The sequence below is a fragment of the Ixodes scapularis genome, unplaced genomic scaffold, assembly GCF_016920785.2.
Source record: "Ixodes scapularis isolate PalLabHiFi unplaced genomic scaffold, ASM1692078v2 PGA_scaffold8__174_contigs__length_109621045, whole genome shotgun sequence".
Lineage (NCBI taxonomy): Eukaryota > Metazoa > Arthropoda > Arachnida > Ixodida > Ixodidae > Ixodes > Ixodes scapularis.
In genome coordinates, this window is record NW_024609883.1 from 3304689 (window position 1) to 3328792 (window position 24104).

Genomic DNA, 24104 nt, shown 5'->3' on the forward strand with positions numbered 1-24104 from the left:
CATACGCAGAGGTCATCAGTCAAAAGGAGTCATCTTGCATCATGACAACGCAAGGCCTCACACAGCAGCCCAAACGGTGCAGACCATCAACGAGCTGGGCTGAGAACTGCTCCCTCATCCCCCTCATAGCCCAGACCTTGCCCCTTCAGACATTCACCTGTTTGGTCCCTTGAAAGCGTTCATGAGAGGCACGACGTTTGAAAGTGACGATGAAGTCAAAAGTGTTGTGAGCGACTGGCTGAGATATCAGTCCAAAGATTTTTATGCTGAGGGAATACGGAAGCTTCTGCACAGATGGGAAAAGTGTGTGACAGTGCTGGGAGACTATGTAGAAAAATAAAAGAAAAAGTAAGCTTCTATCTGTATTAGAAGTCCTTATACAAAAAAATTCACCTTATTTATTGAATCACCCTCGTATTATTATTATTATTCGTCGTCCTGCGGGAGCAATGCCAATTTTTTGTGTAATTTTCTTCTCTTTTTTTATTTTTACATACTGTGTGACAATATGCGAGCTCGCCCTTTGATTCTTCTCTTGCTGGATCTGGTCCCACAAGCCCTTGCCGGCTTTGACCAGGTCCGAAGCTGAACTTGGTCATTCTTCTCTCCTGAATAAATATTTTTTTACGGCAAACAAAAGTTTCTAAGATGTAAAGAGTGCGGAAAACGCTGGCACAAGAAGTGTGTCATGCTTCCGGACAGCGAGGTTGGACGAATGATGACTGGGGTAAGCCCATTTATATGCAACGACTGCATCACCGTCGAGCGCACGCATAGTCCTAGCTCGGACGAAGCTAGGCCTGACGACGAGCAGGACTCACCCCGCCCGGACCGGCTCGGCGAGGTCGCCGCGACTTCGGTGGCTGTTCTCCGAGACCTGCTGGCCGACGCCTTGAACGGCATCTCTTTCCTGACGGACCAGATGACGGCTGTGAGGGAGGAGAATGCTCGCCTTCGCAGCGAGCTGACGAGGAGCTCCGAAATTCACTCGGTCATGTTGCGCAACATCCAGACGGAGCTACGAGACCTCCGGCATCGCCCGAGGTACGTCGGGGTACCCCCGCCTTCCGCTGCCGCGGCGGGCCGCCATGATCTGAATGCTTCCGTGCTGGGGGGAGGGGGAGCCGCCCCATTCCCCAAGGGGAAATCGACCTCGACGGTGTCTGAAGAACCTGTTTCCTTCAGCGAGGCATGCGCCGTGACTCCTCGTTCGCCCCCCGAGCATCAACGTGACCAGAGCCGGTTAACCTTGAGCGGCAGAGCCTTCCGCGAGACGACGACGGAGTTGCTGACGGGCATTCCCTCCGTTGCCTTTTCGGCGACGCGGGCAGAGGGGGCCGGTGGCTCAGCTGCTCACAGCAATCGAGACGAGGGAGGAGATAGGGGAGAGACCGGTCCACTGGCCCGTGGCCGCTCAGCGGCTCAGCCTGGCTTACCGGAATACAGTGCGAGAAAGGTCCCTGGACTTCGTTCCCCCGGCTTCATTCCCCAGCGGCCATTTTTTAAGGGAAGTTCTAAGAATGGAGGAATTACCGCCGTATCGGTGTCTGTGCGACATTCCAGAGCTGTCTTCGTGACACGTCTGGACGCCAACTGTTCTTCGGCGGACGTCAGAGAACATCTCGGACAATTCCTTGGCCCAAAGGAGCTTCGATGCACAAAGCTGAAGACACGCTATGGTGGGTACTCTTCATTCCACGTCGCTGCTGTGGACGACGACATTGAGGCATTGTTTGACCCGAACATCTGGCCGGAGGGCTGCCTCTTTAGGGAATTTCAGGGTCGGCTGACGGGAAGCCGCGTGCATGATCAGAATGACCGTATAGAGTGATCCCCAACCATCTTGCCTGGAAATGACTAGCACGCACATTTACTATCAAAACGTTCGCGGCCTTCGTACTAAGGCCAGTTACTTCTTTTCTAATGCTATATGTACTGACTTTTCTATATTTTGTATAACGGAAACCTGGTTATGCCCAGAAATACTGTCTGGGGAGTATTTTTCGTCGAATTTCCTTGTGCATCGCAGTGATCGTGATTTATCTCGCGGAAAGAAAACGGGAGGCGGTGTCTTGATGGCAATCGATAGGTCTTTGAGGTGCACCAGGCGCGCCGATTTAGATACTTATTCGGAATCTGTGTGGGTAGAGCTGGAGTGTGATAATCGAGAACGCGTTCTGATAGGTACTTTTTATTTTCCTCCATACATTGAACCGGAGGAGTTTAATGATTGTCTCCTTGGAATTGAGGATATAGCAGACAAACTGGGTGAATGCAAACTATTAGTAATTGGCGATTTTAATGTACCAGGTGTGTGCTGGGAAACTCACAGTGCTGTTTCAAGTAACTATTACGGTGCAAAGAAGGCAGGGTTATCTTGTTGACTTTGCCTCTTTCATGGCCCTGAATCAGTTCAGCAGGGTTAAAAATAGTAAAGGCGCTATGCTTGACCTTTGTTTCTCAAACATTGATAACGTTTCTGTAACTAAGAGTGAATTTCCTTTAGTACCGACAGACAAATATCACCCTGCACTTGAGGTGGCTATAACCTTGAATGTACCTGTCAGCCGTATACCGGCTGCTAGTCTCACTTACCTAGACAAACTGCATAACTTCGCTGCTGGTGACTATGTGGGATTGTATAACCACTTTTCTACGTTCGACTGGTCCCCTATCCTGCAATCATCTGACGTCAATTACCAGGTTCTTCAATTCACCACGGCGGTGCAGGAGGGAATGGATCATTACATTCCTCTAAAGAAGCATACCAATTCAAAATTTCCCTCGTGGTTTTCTCCGTATTTAAAAAAGTTGCTGAAGAAAAAAAGCTTCTCTCATCGCAAATTTAAAAAGACTGGCAGTCTCAGGTGGGAGGCTGAGTTCGTTCATTATAGACGCCTATGTAAGCAACATCAGAGGATTGATCATAAGATATATGTGGAGTCAGTGGATTCCGAATTGAGGAGAAACCCAAAAAAACTCTACCGACATGTTCGTTCTCGAGGAGGAAAATTGATACATCCTGATATTATACTTTATGAGGAGAATGTGACCACGTCCAGTGTATGCGATATATTCGCGCGTGATTTCAGTTCTGTATATAAACACAATAGGAGTGGGTACCAACAGCCGCCATCCCCTAGCGTGAACGAATCCATTTCTTCCCTGCCTGTGGATGAGGGAATGATTCAGGAATGCATAAAAAAACTGAGGCCTACCATGTCCACAGGTCACGATGGTATTCCAGCAACACTTGTAAAAGCATTTCACGAAATTTTTACGCCCATCCTTTATGATATTTTCAACAACTCCTTAAGAGCAGGAGTGTTCCCTGATATGCGGAGGAAGTCAGTCGTAGTCCCAGTTTAAAAGTCTGGAAGTCGTACCACTGCATCAAACTACAGGCCAGTGTCTCTGCTGTGTACATTTTCGAAGCTTTCGAAATGGTGGTCCACAAAACACTGTCCTTTCGTTTAAAAAATGTATTAAGTTAATAACAACACGGATTTGTAGCAGGACGCTCGACAACAACAAATTTGATTTCATTTATGTCCATTGCATCCAAAGTTGTGTGCCAAAGAGGCCAGCTCGACGTGGTCTACTTTGATCTGAGTAAGGCGTTTGATGTGGTTGACCATGACATTCTTTTATCAAAACTTTGTGGTATTGGTGTTTGTGGAAAGCTACACAACTGGTTTCAGAATTATTTGTCTAATAGAACATGTGTTGCTCGTGCGAACGGCGCGTATTCTTTTACGTACACGGCCACGTCTGGGGTACCTCAGGGATCAGTTCTGGGCCCGCTTCTTTTTCTATTTTTGTGAAGGATGTGTGTAAGCAGATTGTAAACTCGTCTTTTTTGCAATATGCTGATGATATTAAGATATTTAAGGAGATTAGAACTATCTCAGATTGCAAGTTCCTACAAGAGGACATAAACTCATTTAGCAAATGGTGTTCACTGAACGATCTCCTACTAAACAGCTCGAAAACCAAGGTCATGTCCTATAGTCGCAAAACGCAAACGACGTGTTTCCCTTACAGTGTTCGCTCAGACGTATTGTGCCGTTCTAGTGAAGTGCGGGACTTGGGAGTGCTTTTTGACTCCTCCTTGAGATTTGATAGCCATGTGGCTCGTATAAGTACCTGCGCCTTGCGCGCGCTCGGTATCGTTTGTCGAACGACTAGAGTATTTAAAAACCCCACAACGTTTGTAACCCTGTACCGCTCTTTGACAAGGTCTCAACTCGAATATGCATCTCCTGTATGGAATGGCAGTTGTAAAACTACCCTCCTAAGGCTGGAGCGAGTGCAAAACAAATTTTTATCTATTTATCGATATCGATATCTGCGAGATGAAACATCTCTATCAAAGGGTAACAATGTATTGGACGTCCTACAAATGAACAGCTTATATCACCGTCGAGAAAAAGCAGATCTGGTTTTCCTTTTCAAAGTCCTTCATGGTATGGCCGACTGTTCAGAACTGCTCTCACAGATATCTTTGCGAGTTCCTCGGACAGCGACCCGTTTGACAACGTCTTGCAATATGCTGACGATATAAAAATTTATCGAGAAATAGTTACTGAACGTGATTGTGCTAAGCTCCAGGAAGATGCACGTTCTTTCTACCGATGGTGCTCTGAAAATGACCTTTTCTTGAACCCGTCCAAAACCAAGGTCATGACGCTCTCTCGGAAGACTCACAATATCTCTTTTGCATATAATATTCAAGGAGAGATTTTGTCTCGAGTAAGTGTAATGAAAGATCTCGGAGTCATTGTTCATTCTGGGTTGCGTTTCTCTGATCACTTTGGTAGGCTGGTTAACTCGTCTTTAAGAATGTTGGGTGTTGCTTCTCGCTTAACCAGGGAGTCCAAAAACCCGACGGCTTTTATCACGGTATACTGCTCGCTATCCAGGTCACAGTTAGAATATGCCTCAGTTGTTTGGAATGGAATTTCTAAGAGTCACTCCTTGGAAATCGAGCGTGTGCAAAAAAAGTTTGTTTCTATCTATTCGCGACTCCAGCGACCTATAGGGGGCGCCACCACAAAACAAACATGGCGGCTGAGTCCAGGTCGCGGCGGCTCGGCCGGGACGCCTGAACAGGTGGCGCGTTCAATTTAACAGATTTTCTTTCGTTTAATGCCCAATTTTATAGGTATTTGAACTGAGACGGTTAAGTGTAGCCGGTGCAGATAAACTTGCAAAGCATAGTTTTGTTTTGCCGGTGTTTTTTTGTTCTTTTCGTGTCAAACTTTCGTTTCGGAGATTTCGTTCAAAACCGAAACTATGGGCTCCGGAGAGACGGTAATATACTAATCAGTTTTGATCATCTAAGGAAAGCGGCGATGACTATAAAATTGTTCCACAGAGAGTAACTTTTCAGCTAACTCGCATGCCTCGACCATGCGACTTATCTGTCCGCGAAATCCAGCTTTTGTGCCTATCCGCGTTGACGAAACAGCTTCAGTCGTCTGCTCGGCCAACAACACAGGCTGCAGGAAAATTACGAAAATTAAGCAACCGCTTCTTGAGCCAAGGACCATGTTAACCCGCCGGCGCCCCACTGAGCAGCTGATACTCGTATTTCAATTCAGGTTTTAGTAGCAATCGAGAAGTCATTTTGACGAGCGGGTTATGTATTATATTACGTACATGGTCCCACTAAAGTGATATTAGTATATCCTTTGGGTTAAAATATGAGCTTAGTTGACTAGCTATTAGGTGAGCTGCTGAATAAAAGTATATTTGACAGACGGAGACATACTACTTAAACTTAGCCAAATGGTTCTATAGCCGGCAGCACGGAGACAAACTGAAGAGAGTCTTCATTGAGGATCCACGCAGAACCTCTCTGCATTGAACTTTGCTTCGACCAATGTAGACGTATATTGCTGCTGGCTTCGACGTCCTCGTAATATAAATATTGGAGGCGGGATAGGTCAAAATGCCGTGACAGCATCTAACGTTGCGAGACTTGTCTCCCACCTTTTGAAAACAGATAATTTCCCTCATTTATCATTTGCAGCGAGCAAGTTTTCCTGAATCAAGTAATTGCGAAATCAGCCCAACTCCTTCAGTCTGGTCCAGAGGCTTTTTCGGCGAAAAGCAGCCAAGATGAATAGCCAACGCACCGACCGGCGTGGGTGGCTCAAACTTGAAGCTAACCGAACACAACCAAACTCAAGAAAAGCAGCTATTGAACCTTCCCATTCACTTGACTGCAACATTGATATTCCCTCCAGTATCAGTTACCAAGCAGTCGTCACTTTGAAGGAAATTCGAGACAGACAAAAAATCAAAAAGTTTTTCCGCGATTCCTCCTCATCCAAGAAATCGAAAGCACGCGACCGTGTGCTGTGGAGTAAACGGGCTTTCAAACACGTAACAGAAGAAAACAATCTACTGAGGCTTCACCACACTAATGATCACTCAGGCAAACTTAAGAAATATTCGGACCTTCGTCAAATTACATCGTTCGCCACCGCGCCGACAACACGTCTCCGCGAAAGCCACCAGAGACGCGGAGGGGCGCGGAGCGACCTGGACCGGCTGGTTCCCGGTTTTCCCGCTTGGCGGCGTCCGTTTTGCTGGAGTCGCGAATAACATCGCTACATAAACGAGGATGTTCACTGTTTAACATATGAGTCTGCGTTAGAGCGTGTTGGTCTGCTTAGCTTACACCGGCGTCGGGAGAACGCGGACTTACTATTTTTGTTTAAAACGCTGCATGGACTCATAAATTCTCCGAGCCTGTTATCTGAACTGTGCCTTAGGGTCCCACGTGTGCCTACTCGTCTTCTGTCATATTTTTATGTTTCTAAAACGTTTAGTCCGGTAAACCCAATTGTGAGAATGGCTCAGCGTTTGAATCATTACTCTGAAAAACTTGATATTTTCAACCCTTGCTACAGGACGTTTGTCCTTTCTATTAAAAACTTGCCTGTGCAGGATGAGCATTGTTGAATTGCTCTGTTATGTCTGAATGTCGTCATCTCCATGTCGTGTTTTCTGGTGGTGCACTTGTTGTCCTTCGGTCTTGTGTTCTGTCTCTACTGTTACTGCCTCGTTTTTATTTCATTGTACTAATTACTTCTGCACTGCCTAGTATTATGCTAAAAATGTATCTTATTTTCTGCGGAGATGTGTATAGTGTTTTTTGTTTTTTTTTTATCCACCAGTGTACCAGCACCAAGACCTCAGGGTTGTTCCTGGGCTCTGTATAATAAAGATTGATTGATTGATTGATTGATTGATTATTATTATTATTCGTCGTCCTGCGGGAGCAATGACAATTTTTTGTGTAATTTTCTTCTCTTCTTTTATTTTTACATACTGTGTGACAATATGCGAGCTCGCCCTTTGATTCTTCTCTTGCTGAATCTGGTCCCACAAGCCCTTGCCGGCTTTGACCAGGTCCGAAGCTGAACTTGGTCATTCTTCTCTCCTGAAAAATTATTATTATTATTATTATTATTATTATTATTATTATTATTATTATTATTATTATTATTATTATTATTATTATTATTATTATTATTATTATTATTATTATTATTAATGGTATTCCAGCAACACTTGTAAAAGCATTTCACGAAATTTTTACGCCCATCCTTTATGATGTTTTCAACAACTCCTTAAGAGCAGGAGTGTTCCCTGATATGTGGATGAAGTCAGTCGTAGTCCCAGTCTACAAGTCTGGAAGTCGTACCACTGCATCAAACTACAGGCCAGTGTCTCTGCTGTGTACATTTTCGAAGCTTTTCGAAATGGTGGTCCACAAAACATTGTCCTTTCGTTCAAAAAATGCATTAAGTTCCAACCAACACGGATTTGTAGCAGGACGCTCGACAACAACAAATTTGACTTCATTTATGTCCATTGCATCCAAAGTTGTGTGCCAAAGAGGCCAGCTCGACGTGGTCTACTTTGATCTGAGTAAGGCATTTGATGTGGTTGACCATGACATTCTTTTATCAAAACTTTGTGGTATTGGTGTCTGTGGAAAGCTACACAACTGGTTTCAGAATTATTTGTCTAATAGAACATGTGTTGCTCGTGCGAACGGCGCGTATTCTTTTACGTACACGGCCACGTCTGGGGTACCTCAGGGATCAGTTCTGGGCCCGCTTCTTTTTTCTATTTTTGTGAACGATGTGTGTAAGCAGATTGTAAACTCGTCTTTTTTGCAATATGCTGATGATATTAAGATATTTAAGGAGATTAGAACTATCTCAGATTGCAAGTTTCTACAAGAGGACATAAACTCATTTAGCAAATGGTGTTCACTGAACGGTCTCCTACTAAACAGCTCGAAAACCAAGGTCATGTCCTATAGTCGCAAAACGCAAACAACGTGTTTCCCTTACAGTGTTCGCTCAGACGTATTGTGCCGTTCTAGTGAAGTGCGGGACTTGGGAGTGCTTTTTGACTCCTCCTTGAGATTTGATAGCCATGTGGCTCGTATAAGTACCTGCGCCTTGCGCGCGCTCGGTATCGTTTGTCGAACGACTAGAGTATTTAAAAACCCCACAACGTTTGTAACCCTGTACCGCTCTTTGACAAGGTCTCAACTCGAATATGCATCTCCTGTATGGAATGGCAGTTGTAAAACTACCCTCCTAAGGCTGGAGCGAGTGCAAAACAAATTTTTATCTATTTATCGATATCGATATCTGCGAGATCAAACATCTCTATCAAAGGGTAATAATGTATTGAACGTCCTACAAATGAACAGCTTATATCACCGTCGAGAAAAGGCAGATCTGGTTTTCCTTTTCAAAGTCCTTCATGGCATAGCCGACTGTTCAGAACTGCTCTCACAGATATCTTTGCGAGTTCCTCGGACAGCGACCCGTTTGACAACGTCTTTTTACTCTCCTCGAACGTTAAATATCTTGGACCCGATGTTTCGTATCTGTCGGGCATATAATGGCATTGGAAGTGATCTTGATATTTTTTGTGTGACTGAATTTGTCAGATCTCTCAGATTCTTGTATGGGTCTCTCTGAACCTGTCGGTGATTGCGATGTTATTATATATTATTTAAGAAGGTATATTCGTTGTTGTGGTAGTCTTCCTACTCTGCGTTCGGACCCTGTGTTCCGTTCTTTGCTTGTTGTGTATATCGTATCTTTGTGTCAGCATGCGTTATATGTATCATATCTTTTACTCAATGTTTTGAGTTTTTTATGTTTTTTTCCTACTTTTTTGTGGTGTGTAAGTTTCGGTGTGCCAGCACCAAGACCGCATGGTCGTTCCTGGACACCTAATAAAAATTATTCTTGATTCTTGATTATTATGACAATTTTTCACAATTTTTTGTGTAATTTTCTTCTCTTCTTTTATTTTTACATACTGTGTGACAATATGCGAGCTCGCCCTTTGATTCTTCTCTTGCTGGATCTGGTCCCACAAGCCCTTGCCGGCTTTGACCAGGTCCGAAGCTGAACTTGGCAATTCTTCTCTCCTGAATAAATATTATTATTATTATTATTATTATTATTATTATTATTATTATTATTATTATTATTATTATTATTATTATTATTATTATGCTAAAAATGTATCTTATTTTCTGCGGAGATGTGTATAGTGTTTTTTTTTTTTTTTTTTTATCCACCAGTGTACCAGCACCAAGACCTCGGGGTTGTTCCTGGGCACTGTATAATAAAGATGATGATTGATTATTATTATTATTATTATTATTATTATTATTATTATTATTATTATTATTATTAATTGGAGATTAGTATATTGGAGATTAGTATACCTGTCCGACAGGGCATGAGACGTTGTTCACGGAAACATCCTGAAGGGAATAGACACAATTTTTGCGCTGGAGATTATGTTAGTTTGTACGATCATTTCTCCAATTACGACTGGTCCTCAATTATCCTGTGTTCTGACGTTGATCAACAGGTTCGCGATTTCACTCGAATCGTCCGAGAAGATATGGATCAATTCATCCCGCTTCGTAAAACATCAGGCTCAAAGTTTCCCTTCTGGTTCTCGCACGAATTACGTACTTTAATGAATAAGAAATTGCGCGCTCATCGAAAGTTTAAAAAGAACGATACCCCCGAATTAAAATCAGAATTTGGGCACTTTAGGTCTCTCTGCAAGGAAGTTTTTAAACGTGATCGTCAGGCGTACACTGATTCCGTCGAGTTGCAGCTAACTAAAGATCCCAAAGAATTCTGGAAGTATGTTCGCTCTCGGTCCCAGAAAAAAGGTAGAGGAGAGATCACCCTGCTGGACTCACAGGGAAACTCGACGACAGATGTTTGTGAAATTTTTGCACGCCACTTCCAGTCTGTTTTTAAGCATCATCCAATCCCTTCAACTACTGCCGCGCCAGCTGTCTCTGGGAATGCATCCTGTATTGCACTCTTTGACGAGGAGCTACTGCATGAGTGTGTAAAAAAAATGAAACCATCATTGTCTTCTGGCCATGATGGTATTCCGTCAGTCCTCTTGAAGGCATACAGTGCCATATTTATTCCTGTTCTAGTACAGATTTTTAACAACTGCCTAAAGAATGAGGTCTTTCCCGCCATGTGGAAAACGGCACTTGTTGTACCTGTGCATAAGTCCGGTCCAAAAACAAATGTGTCGAACTACAGACCTATATCTCTTCTTTGCACATTTTCGAAGCTCCTCGAAGTGGCACTACACAAAATATTGTCATTCAATCTCAAGCGTTATCTTATCCCTAACCAACATGGATTTATGGCGGGTCGCTCGACCACAACTAATCTCGCCTGTTTTATGTCAACCGCTGCTCACGCCGTCGCTAACAGAGGCCAGCTTGATGTGATTTACTTTGACTTGAGTAAAGCGTTTGACATTGTTAATCATGAAATGTTACTGGCTAAACTGTCAAAGCTAGATATTCACAACTCATTGCTTTCATTGCTCGAAAGTTATTTGCGTGACCGGAAGTGCTTTGTTAGCTCGAATAATAATTTTTCTGCTACTTATGAGGCGACAACGGGTGTGCCTCAGGGCTCCGTTCTCGGACCTCTTCTGTTTTCAGTTTTTGTTAATGATGTTTCGACTGTGATTCGTCACTCTTCATTTCTTCAGTACGCAGATGATATTAAGATGTTTATGGAGGTACGAGAAGACCGAGACTGTGTTTTGCTACAGAGAGATGTTGATGCTTTTGAAGAATGGTGCCGGGGGAATGACCTAAAGATAAATAGCTCTAAAACGAAAGTCGTGTCGTACACTCGTAAGACACATAACATTGTATTCCCATATGTTATTCAGACAGACCTTTTGGAACGTATGAACAGAATCAAAGATCTTGGCGTAGTGTTTGACAGCACCTTAATCTTCTCCAGTCATGTGGATCACATCGTGAACGCAGCTCTACGCACGCTCGGTAGTGCGTGCCGCATCACTAAAGAGTTTATTAACCCCTGCACATTTCTTATACTCTACAGTGCATTGTGTCGACCACAGCTTGAATACGCTTCTGTTGTATGGAATGGAATTTGTGCCACAAATTCCTTGAAAATAGAACGGGTTCAGAACAAGTTTATTTCCATCTATAGACATCGTTGCTCAGCGCGCATTGTACCCACCACTACTGATGTCCCTGTCCCTGTTCAGCGTAGCGTGGTACTACCTACCCTGCTTCGTAGGAGAGAACTTGCCGATATCTTATTTTTATACAAACTTGTCCACGCCGTCACTGATTGCACGGTATTGACGTCAAGAGTACTCTTAAAAATTCCTCTAAAAACAACAAGGCAAAATGCGTCCTTCTGCAACAGGCGTCTACTCAACCTCCACGATCCTGTGTCCAGACTTGGGCATACTTATAATTCTTCTTTTTCTGAAACACTCGACATATTTAACAATAACACGCTGCAGTTTGTAAAAACGTTAAAGGCCATCACTTAAATTAGAACTGTATGCACTAACTTGCGGCGTTCACGCCGAAATTCCCCACTTTGAATGCATTTTTTTTCTTTCTTTCTAGCAATTGGTGTTGGCGGTAGTACCCTTAAGCTTATCGTATGTTGTGACTTTGTGTTTACTTTTTATAATTTTTAAGTGTATTTTTCTAGGGCTTGTCCGTTGTTTGTGTTGTCCGTACTATTGCTTTATACCCTGTTCTGCCTTACATGTTAACACAGTGCACCTGTACCAAGACCGCAAGGTTGTTCCCGGGCACGAATAAAAACATTGATTGATTGATTGATTGATTATTATTATTCGTCCTGCGGGAGCAATGACAATTTTTTGTGTAATTTTCTTCTCTTCTTTTATTTTTACATACTGTGTGACAATATGCGAGCTCGCCCTTTGATTCTTCTCTTGCTGGATCCCACAAGCCCTTGCCGGCTTTGACCAGGTCCGGAGCTGAACTTGGTCATTCTTCTCTCATGAATAAATATTATTATTATTATTATTATTATTATTATTATTATTATTATTGATAGAATGATATGATAGATATCATTCTATGATATCTATGATAGAATGATTGAATCAGATCTCTCTTCATTGTTATTCAGTTTCAAACCATCAAAATCACCAGGCATCGACGGCATTCGAGTTACTGATCTTCGTAGAAAGTATGAGGTTATTAAGCATGTACTGCTTCATATGTTAAACGGCTTTATTACGAGTTGCATTATTCCAGACGAACTAAAGACCGCTATAGTACGGCCCTTGTTCAAAGGCGGCGCTGGGAGTAAGATTGAAAATTATCGCCCAATTTCTATTTTGCCAATTATTGCACAACTTCTTGAAAAACACGTATTCCATACTATGACATCATTTCTAGATTTACATGATGTAATTGCACCGAGTCAGTTTGGTTTTGTTCAAGGAAGGGGAACCCAGCCATTGCTTGAAGACTTTGCCGATTTATTATTTTCTGGTTTTGAAAAACATCTTGTTTGCTGTGCTCTCTTTTTATATATATCTAAAGCTTTTGATACCGTTAGCCATTCAATCCTTCTGAACAAGCTTTATAGCTACGGATTTCGTGGTCCGTTTTTTTTTTCTTTTCTTTCAAACTACCTATGAGATCGCTCACAACTTGTAATTGCAGCTGAGGCACGGAGCCCGCGAACAACATTAAGGGCAGGCGTACCACAAGGCTCAATCCTATCTCCTCTCCTATTTAATTTGTTTGTTAATGACATTTCTACTTTTCTTTCCCAAGCCAAACTTTATCAATACGCGGATGATACTGTAATTGTTACTCGACATATTAACTTCGAAGATGCTGCCCGCTCACTGCAATGCGCTGCGACTGTAGTCATGGATTGGTTTCAACGAAATCTTCTGGACGTTAACGTAAACAAAACTAAGCTTATTTGTTTTCATAATCCTCTTAAATATGTGTGTATTGATTTCCCTTTCCTTTTACATAACTCAAACTGTGTATCTTTCAAGTGTGTTCCTTTAGTAAATGTTGAATCTGTAAAGTACTTAGGAATCTTGTTTGACTGCGGTTTAACTTGGAATGCTCAACTCACGTCCCTCTGTAAAAAATTAAGGAGTACTTGCTGTCTGCTATATAATACAAAATCACTTATGCCTCTCTCAGTTCGCAGACTAGTCACCCATGCTCTTGCATATAGTGTGTTACAATATGGCGTTACGGTGTTTGGAAACTGTTCCGGCTTCTGGCATGAGAAAATTGACTGCATTTTAAAAAATATTTTGAAAAGTGTTTCTTATGGCATGCAACTTCCCGATGGTACTGATCTCTTTCAACATTTACAATTTCCCTGCCTCCGAACACTTTTTATTCAAACTGTTATCTTACGATACTTTTGGACAGATCAATTCAAAAGAAAAAACGTTGTTCTTCGTTCTCTTCGTTTTCAAGAGACTTTCGAGATACCTTTCGCCCGAGCAAGATATGGACGGTGTACACGCGAATTTTACGTGCCTTAACTCTTTAATAATCTGCCTTCTGAAATTCTACAAGCGAATTCACTGCGTCAACTAAAGAGAATGCTGAGACTTCACCTACTGGGATGAGATGTCGCCTAGCGTGTGCATATTTTGTTAGTATCAGTGTGTATGTGCCTAATTACTGATTCAGTTTTGTACATCCTAAAGTTTTTCAGTTTGTTTTACTGATGTCTGTGTGACGAACTTTACACTGCTTTTTCGTGGACATATCAGTTGTTTTTGTTTTGTAATTTTTTGGGCGGCATCACACAAGCCATTTGTTGGCTTTGATTGCCCCCGCACTCTTGTATGCTTTCATGAAGGTGTCCTGAATACAAGTTTATTATTATTATTATTATTATTATTATTATTATTCGTCGTCCTGCGGGAGCAATGACAATTTTTTGTGTAATTTTCTTCTCTTCTTTTATTTTTACATACTGTGTGACAATATGCGAGCTCGCCCTTTGATTCTTCTCTTGCTGGATCTGGTCCCACAAGCCCTTGCCGGCTTTGACCAGGTCCGAAGCTGAACTTGGTCATTCTTCTCTCATGAATAAATATTATTATTAAATATTATTATTATTATTATTATTATTATTATTATTCGTCGTCCTGCGGGAGCAATGACAATTTTTTGTGTAATTTTCTTCTCTTCTTTTATTTTTACATACTGTGTAACAATATGCGAGCTCGCCCTTTGATTCTTCTCTTGCTGGATCTGGTCCCACAAGCCCTTGCCGGCTTTGACCAGGTCCGGAGCTGAACTTGGTCATTCTTCTCTCATGAATAAATATTATTATTAAATAATATTATTATTATTATTATTATTCGTCGTCCTGCGGGAGCAATGACAATTTTTTGTGTAATTTTCTTCTCTTCTTTTATTTTTACATACTGTGTGACAATATGCGAGCTCGCCCTTTGATTCTTCTCTTGCTGGATCTGGTCCCACAAGCCCTTGCCGGCTTTGACCAGGTCCGAACTGAACTTGGTCATTCTTCTCTCATGAATAAATATTATTATTAAATATTATTATTATTATTATTATTATTATTATTATTATTCGTCGTCCTGCGGGAGCAATGACAATTTTTTGTGTAATTTTCTTCTCTTCTTTTATTTTTACATACTGTGTGACAATATGCGAGCTCGCCCTTTGATTCTTCTCTTGCTGGATCTGGTCCCACAAGCCCTTGCCGGCTTTGACCAGGTCCGAACTGAACTTGGTCATTCTTCTCTCATGAATAAATATTATTATTAAATATTATTATTATTATTATTATTCTCGATTCTAGATTCATTATTTGTCCTTACATATTGCATATTCCCTTGTGTCATTCTTTTTTCTTTTCTTTTTTACTAAAGCACTTTTTTTTTTGGACACACAACTTGATTAGTGGATGTATTGTGTGAAATTTTCTATTTGTTCCTATGCATTTTGTTTTTTATGTGAACACACCCTGAGTGAATTTGCCTGACTCAGCAAGATACATTCGTGTCTCCAATACGCTATTTATTGTTGCATTTTTGCGTAATTTCGTGCGCGAAAGTGTGTGCCATCCAGTGCTTTTTTTTTATGACTCATCTTTATGCTACATACAAACACGACTAAAACACCAACTCTGACTTTTCGCCTGTACTCTGATGAAACATTGAATGTGTGTCTGTGTGTGTGTTTTTTCCCTATGTTCACGGCAATGTGAGTCCGTGTGAATATCCGGTCTGCCACACCAAATGCTGGATCTGGTCCCACAAGCCTCTGCTGCTTTGACCAGACCCGAGACTCAAGTGGTTATATTTGCAATGTTGAATAAAAAATTATTATTATTATTAAAAATTATTATTATTATTATTATTATTATTATTATTATTATTATTATTATTATTATTATTCGTCGTCCTGCGGGAGCAATGACAATTTTTTTGTGTAATTTTCTTCTCTTCTTTTATTTTTACATACTGTGTGACAATATGCGAGCTCGCCCTTTGATTCTTCTCTTGCTGGATCTGGTCCCACAAGCCCTTGCCGGCTTTGACCAGGTCCGGAGCTGAACTTGGTCATTCTTCTCTCATGAATAAATATTATTATTAAATATTATTATTATTATTATTATTATTATTATTATTCGTCGTCCTGCGGGAGCAATGACAATTTTTTGTGTAATTTTCTTCTCTTCTTTTATTTTTACATACTGTGTGACAATATGCGAGCTCGCCCTTTGATTCTTCTCTTGCTGGATCTGGTCCCACAAGCCCTTGCCGGCTTTGACCAGGTCCGAAGCTGAACTTGGTCATTCTTCTCTCATGAATAAATATTATTATTAAATATTATTATTATTATTATTATTATTATTATTATTATTATTATTCGTCGTCCTGCGGGAGCAATGACAATTGTTTGTGTAATTTTCTTCTCTTCTTTTATTTTTACATACTGTGTGACAATATGCGAGCTCGCCCTTTGATTCTTCTCTTGCTGGATCTGGTCCCACAAGCCCTTGCCGGCTTTGATCAGGTCCGAAGCTGAACTTGGTCATTCTTCTCTCATGAATAAATATTATTATTAAATATTATTATTATTATTATTATTATTATTATTATTATCATCGGTGGTGGATGATCCACTTCCTGTGAAGCCCAATCCGATCAGCCCGAAGACTCGAATCCCCGCGCAAGCCGGAGCGTCCGTGGCGTGCAAGCTGAGCGTTGCCCCCTCATCTTCCCGCCGGAGGGCATTGTTTGTGACCAAGCTGGATCCGGTCACCACCTCTACTGACGTCGTTGGGCATCTGTGTTCCCTCGATGTGGAAAACTTGAAGTGCCACCGACTGAAGACTCGCTACAACACTTACGCCTCTTTTCACGTCTCTGTAGCTGCCGAAGACTTTGAGAAACTCTCTGACCCTGCTTTGTGGCCGAAGGATTGTCTTTTTAAACCTTTCAGAGGCGCTCTTCGTCAAGAACTCCTTCACTCGTCTGAAGAAGCCCACAAGCCCAACACTAAATACAAAGATGAGTAACGTCGATTTGTTTTACCAGAATGTCCGTGGCCTGCGGACGAAAGCTGAATGTTTCTTTGCCAACATTACTCTATCTAATTACTCAATTGTTTGCTTAACGGAAACTTGGTTATGTCCTAGTGTTAGTTCCTCCGACTACTTTCCGCCTTGTTTTGATGTCTACCGTCATGATCGTGATTTCTCTTCCCGGGGCCGAGTAGGAGGCGGTGTATTGGTCGCGGTTAACAAACAATATAGTTCACGAAGACGTGAGGATCTGGAGAGATTTCCTGAGTCTCTGTGGGTTGAAATTGAGTGTTCTAGCAGAGAACGTATTTTAATAGGTCTGTTTTACCTTCCTCCTCAGACGACACCAGATGATTTCCAAAGATGTCTTGCTGACATTGAAAATACTATTAATGATTCACAGGGAAGCAATATCTTAATCTTGGGGGATTTTAACGCTCCAGGGATTAACTGGACACAATTCAATGTCCTTACTGGCAACTTTTATTGTAAACAAAAGTGCAACTATCTCCTCAACTTTACTTCCTTTTTAGATCTTAGACAGCACAATAACATTCTAAACGACCAAGGTAATGCTTTAGATTTATGCTTTTCAAACAAGGACAGTATACGTGTGGCTCGAAGTGAACTTTCTATGGTTCCTGAGGATAGCTATCACCCTGCTCTTGATGTAGTTCTTTCTGTTTTTGATCCTCCCGTCATCAGTCCCTCTAATGGTCCTTCCCCACACACGTCATATAAGTATTCAGCGGGGGACTACACTGGAATGTATCACCATCTTTCGGGTGTTGACTGGGCTTCTATCCTGGAGTCGTCTGATATCAACGGCCAAGTATATCTCCTCACAACTGCTGTTCAGGAGGCTATGGACATGTATATCCCTCTTAAAACGTCTAAAAAATCTCGCTTCCCTATCTGGTTCTCTCGTGAACTCAGAACGCTTTTAAAACGGAAAGATTTTTTGCACAGGAGGTTTAAGAAAAGTGGTCTTCCAAAGTGGGAAGTTGAATTTAAAATTTGCAGAAAGCGATGTAAGAAAATTTTAAACCGTGATCGCCAGGCGCATTCTGACTCGGTGGAATCAGATCTTGTTAAAAATCCCAAGAAATTTTGGAGGTACGCTAAATCGCGCTTGGGGAAGAATATTGAGTCCGAAATCGTCTTGAATCAGCATAGCGACAGTGCGAAGGGCATGTCTGAGTTGTTTGCTGATCACTTTGCGTCAGTTTACATTAATAATAATAACTGCTCCTCATCTATTTTGCTTCACTCGGACGTTTTTGGCGACTCATTAGGTTCTGTGGTTGTCGATGAGGAATGTGTTAGGCTATGTATTAAGAAAATGAAAACCACATTGTCTGCAGGTCATGACGGGATACCCGCTGCAATTGTTAAGGCTTATCATGAATTACTTACGCCTATACTGTGCACAATTTTCAATAACCCCTTGACGTCAGGGATATTCCCTGACGACTGGAAACTGGCAGTGGTTGTTCCGGTCCTGAAATCTGGAAATAGTGGTGATGTTCTTAATTACAGACCGATTTCTCTTCTCTCTTCTTTTTCCAAACTCTTTGAAATGGTAATCCATCAATTTCTCTCCTTCAAGTTTCGTAGTATAGTTATTCCTAATCAGCATGGTTTCATGTCCGGCAGATCGACATCCACCAATCTCGTATCTTTTATGTCTGCTGCCTCTGAAGTAGTTTGTAATAGAGGTCAGCTTGACGTTTTTTATTTCGACCTGAGTAAGGCATTCGACGTAGTCAACCACAACATCCTCTTATACAAGCTTTCTTCGTACGGAGTATGTGGTTCGGTATACAATTTGTTAAAAAGCTATTTGTCTGATAGGCAAGCCTACGTCCGCGTCAACAATACTACCTCGTCCTTGTACAAGGCAAGCTCTGGAGTGCCTCAGGGATCTGTCTTGGGCCCCCTCCTTTTTAATATTTTTGTAAATGATGTCTCTCGAGTTATATTAAATTCTTCATTTCTGCAGTACGCTGATGATATAAAACTTTACAAAAAAAATATCGACCTTAGAGGATTGCATCGCGCTTCAGAATGACGCATATTCCTTCGGTCGTTGGTGTTTAGACAATGACCTCCGTTTGAATCATTCTAAAACAAAAATAATGACATATTCTCGCAAGACCCATGATATATTCTTTCCATATAGTTATCATGGCGAACTGCTGTCACGTGTAAGTGAACTGAGGGACCTTGGAGTTGTCTTTGACTCAACCTTGAGATTTGACACTCACGTCATCAAAGTGGTTCAATCGGCCTTGCGCACGTTAGGTGCCGTGTCTCGTATAACGAAGGAGTTCAAAAGCCCGTCCGCTTTTTTTACGCTGTATTGTTCCTTAGTTAGATCCCAGCTAGAGTACGCCTCGGTTGTTTGGAACGGCATTTCCAAAACTAACAGTTCATCTGTCGAGCGAGTCCAAAACAAATTTATTTCTATCTTTAAATATCGTTACCTTGAGAATGGTGATCCTTGTCTGAACGGTGTGTGTAACTCGCAACTTGTCAACTTGTTGAGCCTCCAGCAGCGTCGGGTGAAGGCAGATTTGTTGTTTTTGTTTAAGACCCTGCACGGCTCGATTAACTCTCCCAGCCTTCTGTCCGAAGTGAGCCTCAGAGTTCCACGTGTGCCTACACGGCTCCAATCATCTTTTTATATAGCTCGACATTTTAGCAACTTAAACCCGATCCAAAGATCGGCGGAGTGTTATAATCGCTACTCTGACACAATTGATATTTTTAACTCATGCGGGAGCAAGTTCGGAAATGCTGTTCAAATCTTCCTCATGCAGGAAAAGGGCTGATCAGTTGAAGCGCTGATGTAGTATTTGCTTTTTGCTCTCACACCTGGTGATGTCTCTGTTTTGTGCTTTTGATTTCCCTTGTTAATCTGAGTGTCTTTCATACTTGTTAATATTTTTATTCTCAGACTAGAGAACTACGTTCTCCTTCTGCACTCGTGTGTATGCGTGTTTGTATGTGTGTGTTTTTGCTCATTTTTTTTTAGTGTGCCAGCACTAAGACCGATTGGTTGTTCCTGGACACTTTAATAAACATTGATTGATTGATTGATTGATTGATTGATTGATTATTATTATTATTATTCGTCGTCCTGCGGGAGCAATGACAATTTTTTGTGTAATTTTCTTCTCTTCTTTTATTTTTACATACTGTGTGACAATATGCGAGCTCGCCCTTTGACTTCTCTTGCTCGATCTGGTCCCACAAGCCCTTGCCGGCTTTGACCAGGTCCGGAGCTGAACTTGGTCATTCTTCTCTCATGAATAAATATTATTATTAAATATTATTATTATTATTATTATTATTATTATTATTATTATTATTATTATTATTATTATTATTATTATTATTATTATTATTATTATTATTATTGTTGAAATTATTAATGTTGAAATTAATTGATATATAACTTTAATACTGGTGGTTTAGCCAAACAAGCCAATTCAGGCTTCGGCAGACCCGAATCATACTTCGTCGCATCCGAAAAAAATAAACTATTATTATTATTATTATTATTATTACTGTTCGGAAGGCCATGGATACTTTTATTCCGTTAAGGACAGTTACTAAATCTCGCTTTCCTAACTGGTTTTCCAGTGAGCTAAAAACACTACTGAAAAGAAATGACTTCTTTCACAGGAAGTTTAAGAAAAGTGGCCTTTTAAAGTGGGAGGTGGAATTCAAGAACTGCAGAAAGCAATGTAAGACGGTCCTGGATCGCGACCGCCAGGCTCATCGTTGCTCAGTGGAATCAGATCTTGTCAATAATCCGAAGAAATTCTGGAAGTACATTAATTCACGTTCTGGGAGGCATATCGAGTCGAAGATTGTCCTGGATAATCACGAGAGCGATTTGAAGTCCGTGCCTGAGTTATTTGCTGAGCATTTTAGGTCCGTCTACAGGGATAGTACGCAGCGTTCTGCACCTGTGCTGCCTCACTTAGATGGGTTTGGTGACTTGTTAAGTTGCATTAATGTTGATGAAGAGTCCGTACGATCCTGTATTAAGAAAATGAGAGCAACATTATCAGTAGGGCCCGACGGCATTCCCTCTGCGATTCTCAAAACGTATCACGACATATTCACGCCGGTACTGTGCTCTATATTTAACAACTCGTTAAGGTTGGGAACCTTTCCTGAAACGTGGAAAGTCGCTGCTGTTGTTCCAGTCTTAAAGTCGGGAAAAAAAGGTGATATTTGTAACTATAGACCTATTTCTCTTCTCTCTCCATTTTCTAAGCTCTTTGAAATGGTAGTTCATCAATTCCTGTCTTTCAAATTTCGAAACTTAGCAATTCCCAATCAGCATGGTTTTATGACCGGCAGATCAACAACTACCAATCTCGTTAGCTTTGTGTCTGCTGCATCTCGTGTAATATGTAACAGAGGTCAGTTGGACGTTGTCTACTTTGACTTAAGTAAGGCTTTTGACGTAGTCAATCACATTATTCTTTTATCCAAACTTTCCTCCTATGGAGTATGTGGCTCAGTACATGACTGGTTAAAAAGCTACTTGTCAGAGAGAGAGGCATATGTCCGGGTTAACAACATGAACTCTTCGTTGTACAGGACTCGCTCTGGCGTTCCTCAGGGATCTGTTTTAGGACCCCTTCTGTTCACAATTTTCGTAAATGACGTCTCTTTTGCTGTTTTAAATTCTTCATTCCTGCAATATGCTGACGATATAAAAATTTATCGAGAAATAGTTACTGAACGTGATTGTGCTAAGCTCCAGGAAGATGCATGTTCTTTCTACCGATGGTGCTCTGAAAATGACCTTCTCTTGAACCCGTCCAAAACCAAGGTCATGACGCTCTCTCGGAAAACTCACAATATCTCTTTTGCATATAATATTCAAGGAGAGACTTTGTCTCGAGTAAGTGTAATGAAAGATCTCGGAGTCATGGTTGATTCTGGGTTGCGTTTCTCTGATCACGTTGGTAAACTGGTTAACTCGTCTTTGCGAATGTTGGGTGTTGCCTCTCGCTTAACCAGGGAGTTCAAAAGCCCGACGGCTTTTATCACGCTATACTGCTCGCTATCCAGGTCACAGTTAGAATATGCCTCAGTTGTTTGGAATGGAATTTCTAAAAGTCACTCCTTGGAGATCGAACGTTTGCAAAAAAAGTTTGTTTCTATCTTTAAACATCGCTACATAAAGGAGGATGTTCACTGTTTAACATATGAGTCTGCGTTAGAGCGTGTTGGTTTGCTTAGCTTGCACCGGCGTCGGGAGAACGCGGACTTACTATTTTTGTTTAAAACGCTGCATGTACTCATCAATTCTCCGAGCCTGTTATCTGAACTGTGCCTTAGGGTCCCACGTGTGCCTACTCGTCTTCTGTCATCTTTTTATGTTTCTAGAATGTTTAGTCCGGTAAACCCAATTGTGAGAATGGCTCAGCGTTTGAATCATTACTCTGAAAAACTTGATATTTTCAACCCTTGCTACAGGACGTTTGTTCTTTCTATTAAAAACTTGCCCGTGCAGGATGAGCATTGCTGAATTGCTTTGTTATGTCTGAATGTCGTCATCTCCATGTCGTGTTTTCTGGTGGTGCAGTTGTTGTCCTTCGGTCTTGTGTTCCGTCTCTACTGTTACTGCCTCGTTTTTATTTCATTGTACTAATTACTCGTGCACTGCCTAGTATTATGCTAAAAATGTATCTTATTTTCTGCGGAGATGTGTATAGTGTGTTTTTTTGTTTTTTTTTATCCACCAGTGTACCAGCACCAAGACCTCAGGGTTGTTCCTGGGCACTGTATAATAAAGATTGATTGATTGATTGATTGATTGATTATTATTATTATTATTCCTTTGTCCAGACTTGGGCATACTTATAATTCTTCTTTTTCTGAAACCCTCGACATATTTAACAATAACACGCTGTAGTTTGTAAAAACATTAAAGGCCATCACTTAAATTTGAACTGTATGCACTAACTTGCGGCGTTCACGCCGAAATTCCCCACTTTGAGTGCAGTTTTTTTTTCGTTCTAGCAACTGGCGGTGGGTGTAGTACCATTAAGCTTATCGTGTGTTGTAACTTTGTGTTTACTTTTTATAATTTTTAAGTGTATTTTTCTAGGGCTTGTCCGTTGTGTGTGTTGTCTGTACTATTGCTTTATGCCCTGTTCAGCCTTACATGTTAACACAGTGCACCTGTACCAAGACCGCAAGGTTGTTCCTGGGCACGAATAAAAACATTGATTGATTGATTATTATTATTATTATTATTATTATTATTATTATTATTATTATTATTATTATTATTATTATTATTATTATTATTATTATTTATTATTATTATTACAAAGAACCGGACTCTCCGAACGGTCAAAGTGCACCACAACCAGGTGTAGCGGATCTGTGCGCGCCTTTCTTTTTTGTCCCTTTAATCTTACTTTGTTTATTTTGGTCCAAGAGGGATATTACTTTTTTTTCATCAACTTCATGGACGAAGATAATACAACACTGGGGAAAAAATTCTAGTCTTTCCACTCTGGTGAAGAAGGAAGATCAGCGAAGCTGTACTATGGTGGGAATGAAGTAATGGCCGGCCGCAAGTCGGCAAGCGAAAGTGGAAAGGACTGAAAGGTTGCGCCATCTATGAGCGACGGCGGCAAACAGAAACCGGCAAACACAACACACTGGACAGCTAGGAGCGAGGTCCTGCGACCTCGCCCCTAGCTGTGCAGTACGTGAAAATGAAACGGGATTCCACCCGGAGGACGTAATGCTGGCGGGCAGGCGCATCAAGCGAGTCTCAAAGCAACGGTTCCTGGGAATTATTATTCAGAACCGGCTGCAGTGGGCCCAAGCCACAAAAGGGGCGCTTGAGGCCTATCGGCCCGCAGCACATGCAATCCGCAGGCTGACTGGAACGTCCTGGAGAAGCTCAGAGAAAACCATCCTCACGGTGAACACAGCGCTGGTGGCATCAAGAGCGCTATATAGGCTGCCCTACATGGCACCATCGCAGTCGGACGTCTAAAATCGGGAAGCTATGGACAGGGGGGTACTGCGGACGGCACTGGGAGTCCCAGAAAGCGCGGGGAACGAAGCGGTCCTCGGTGAGGCGGCGGCGATGCT

General features: G+C 41.6%; 1 pseudogene; it reads left to right on the forward strand.

Moving 5' to 3' along the window:
- The first annotated feature begins 707 nt into the window (after positions 1 to 707).
- LOC115314276 lies at positions 708 to 1247 on the forward strand (annotated as a pseudogene).
- The last annotated feature ends 22857 nt before the right edge of the window (positions 1248 to 24104 follow it).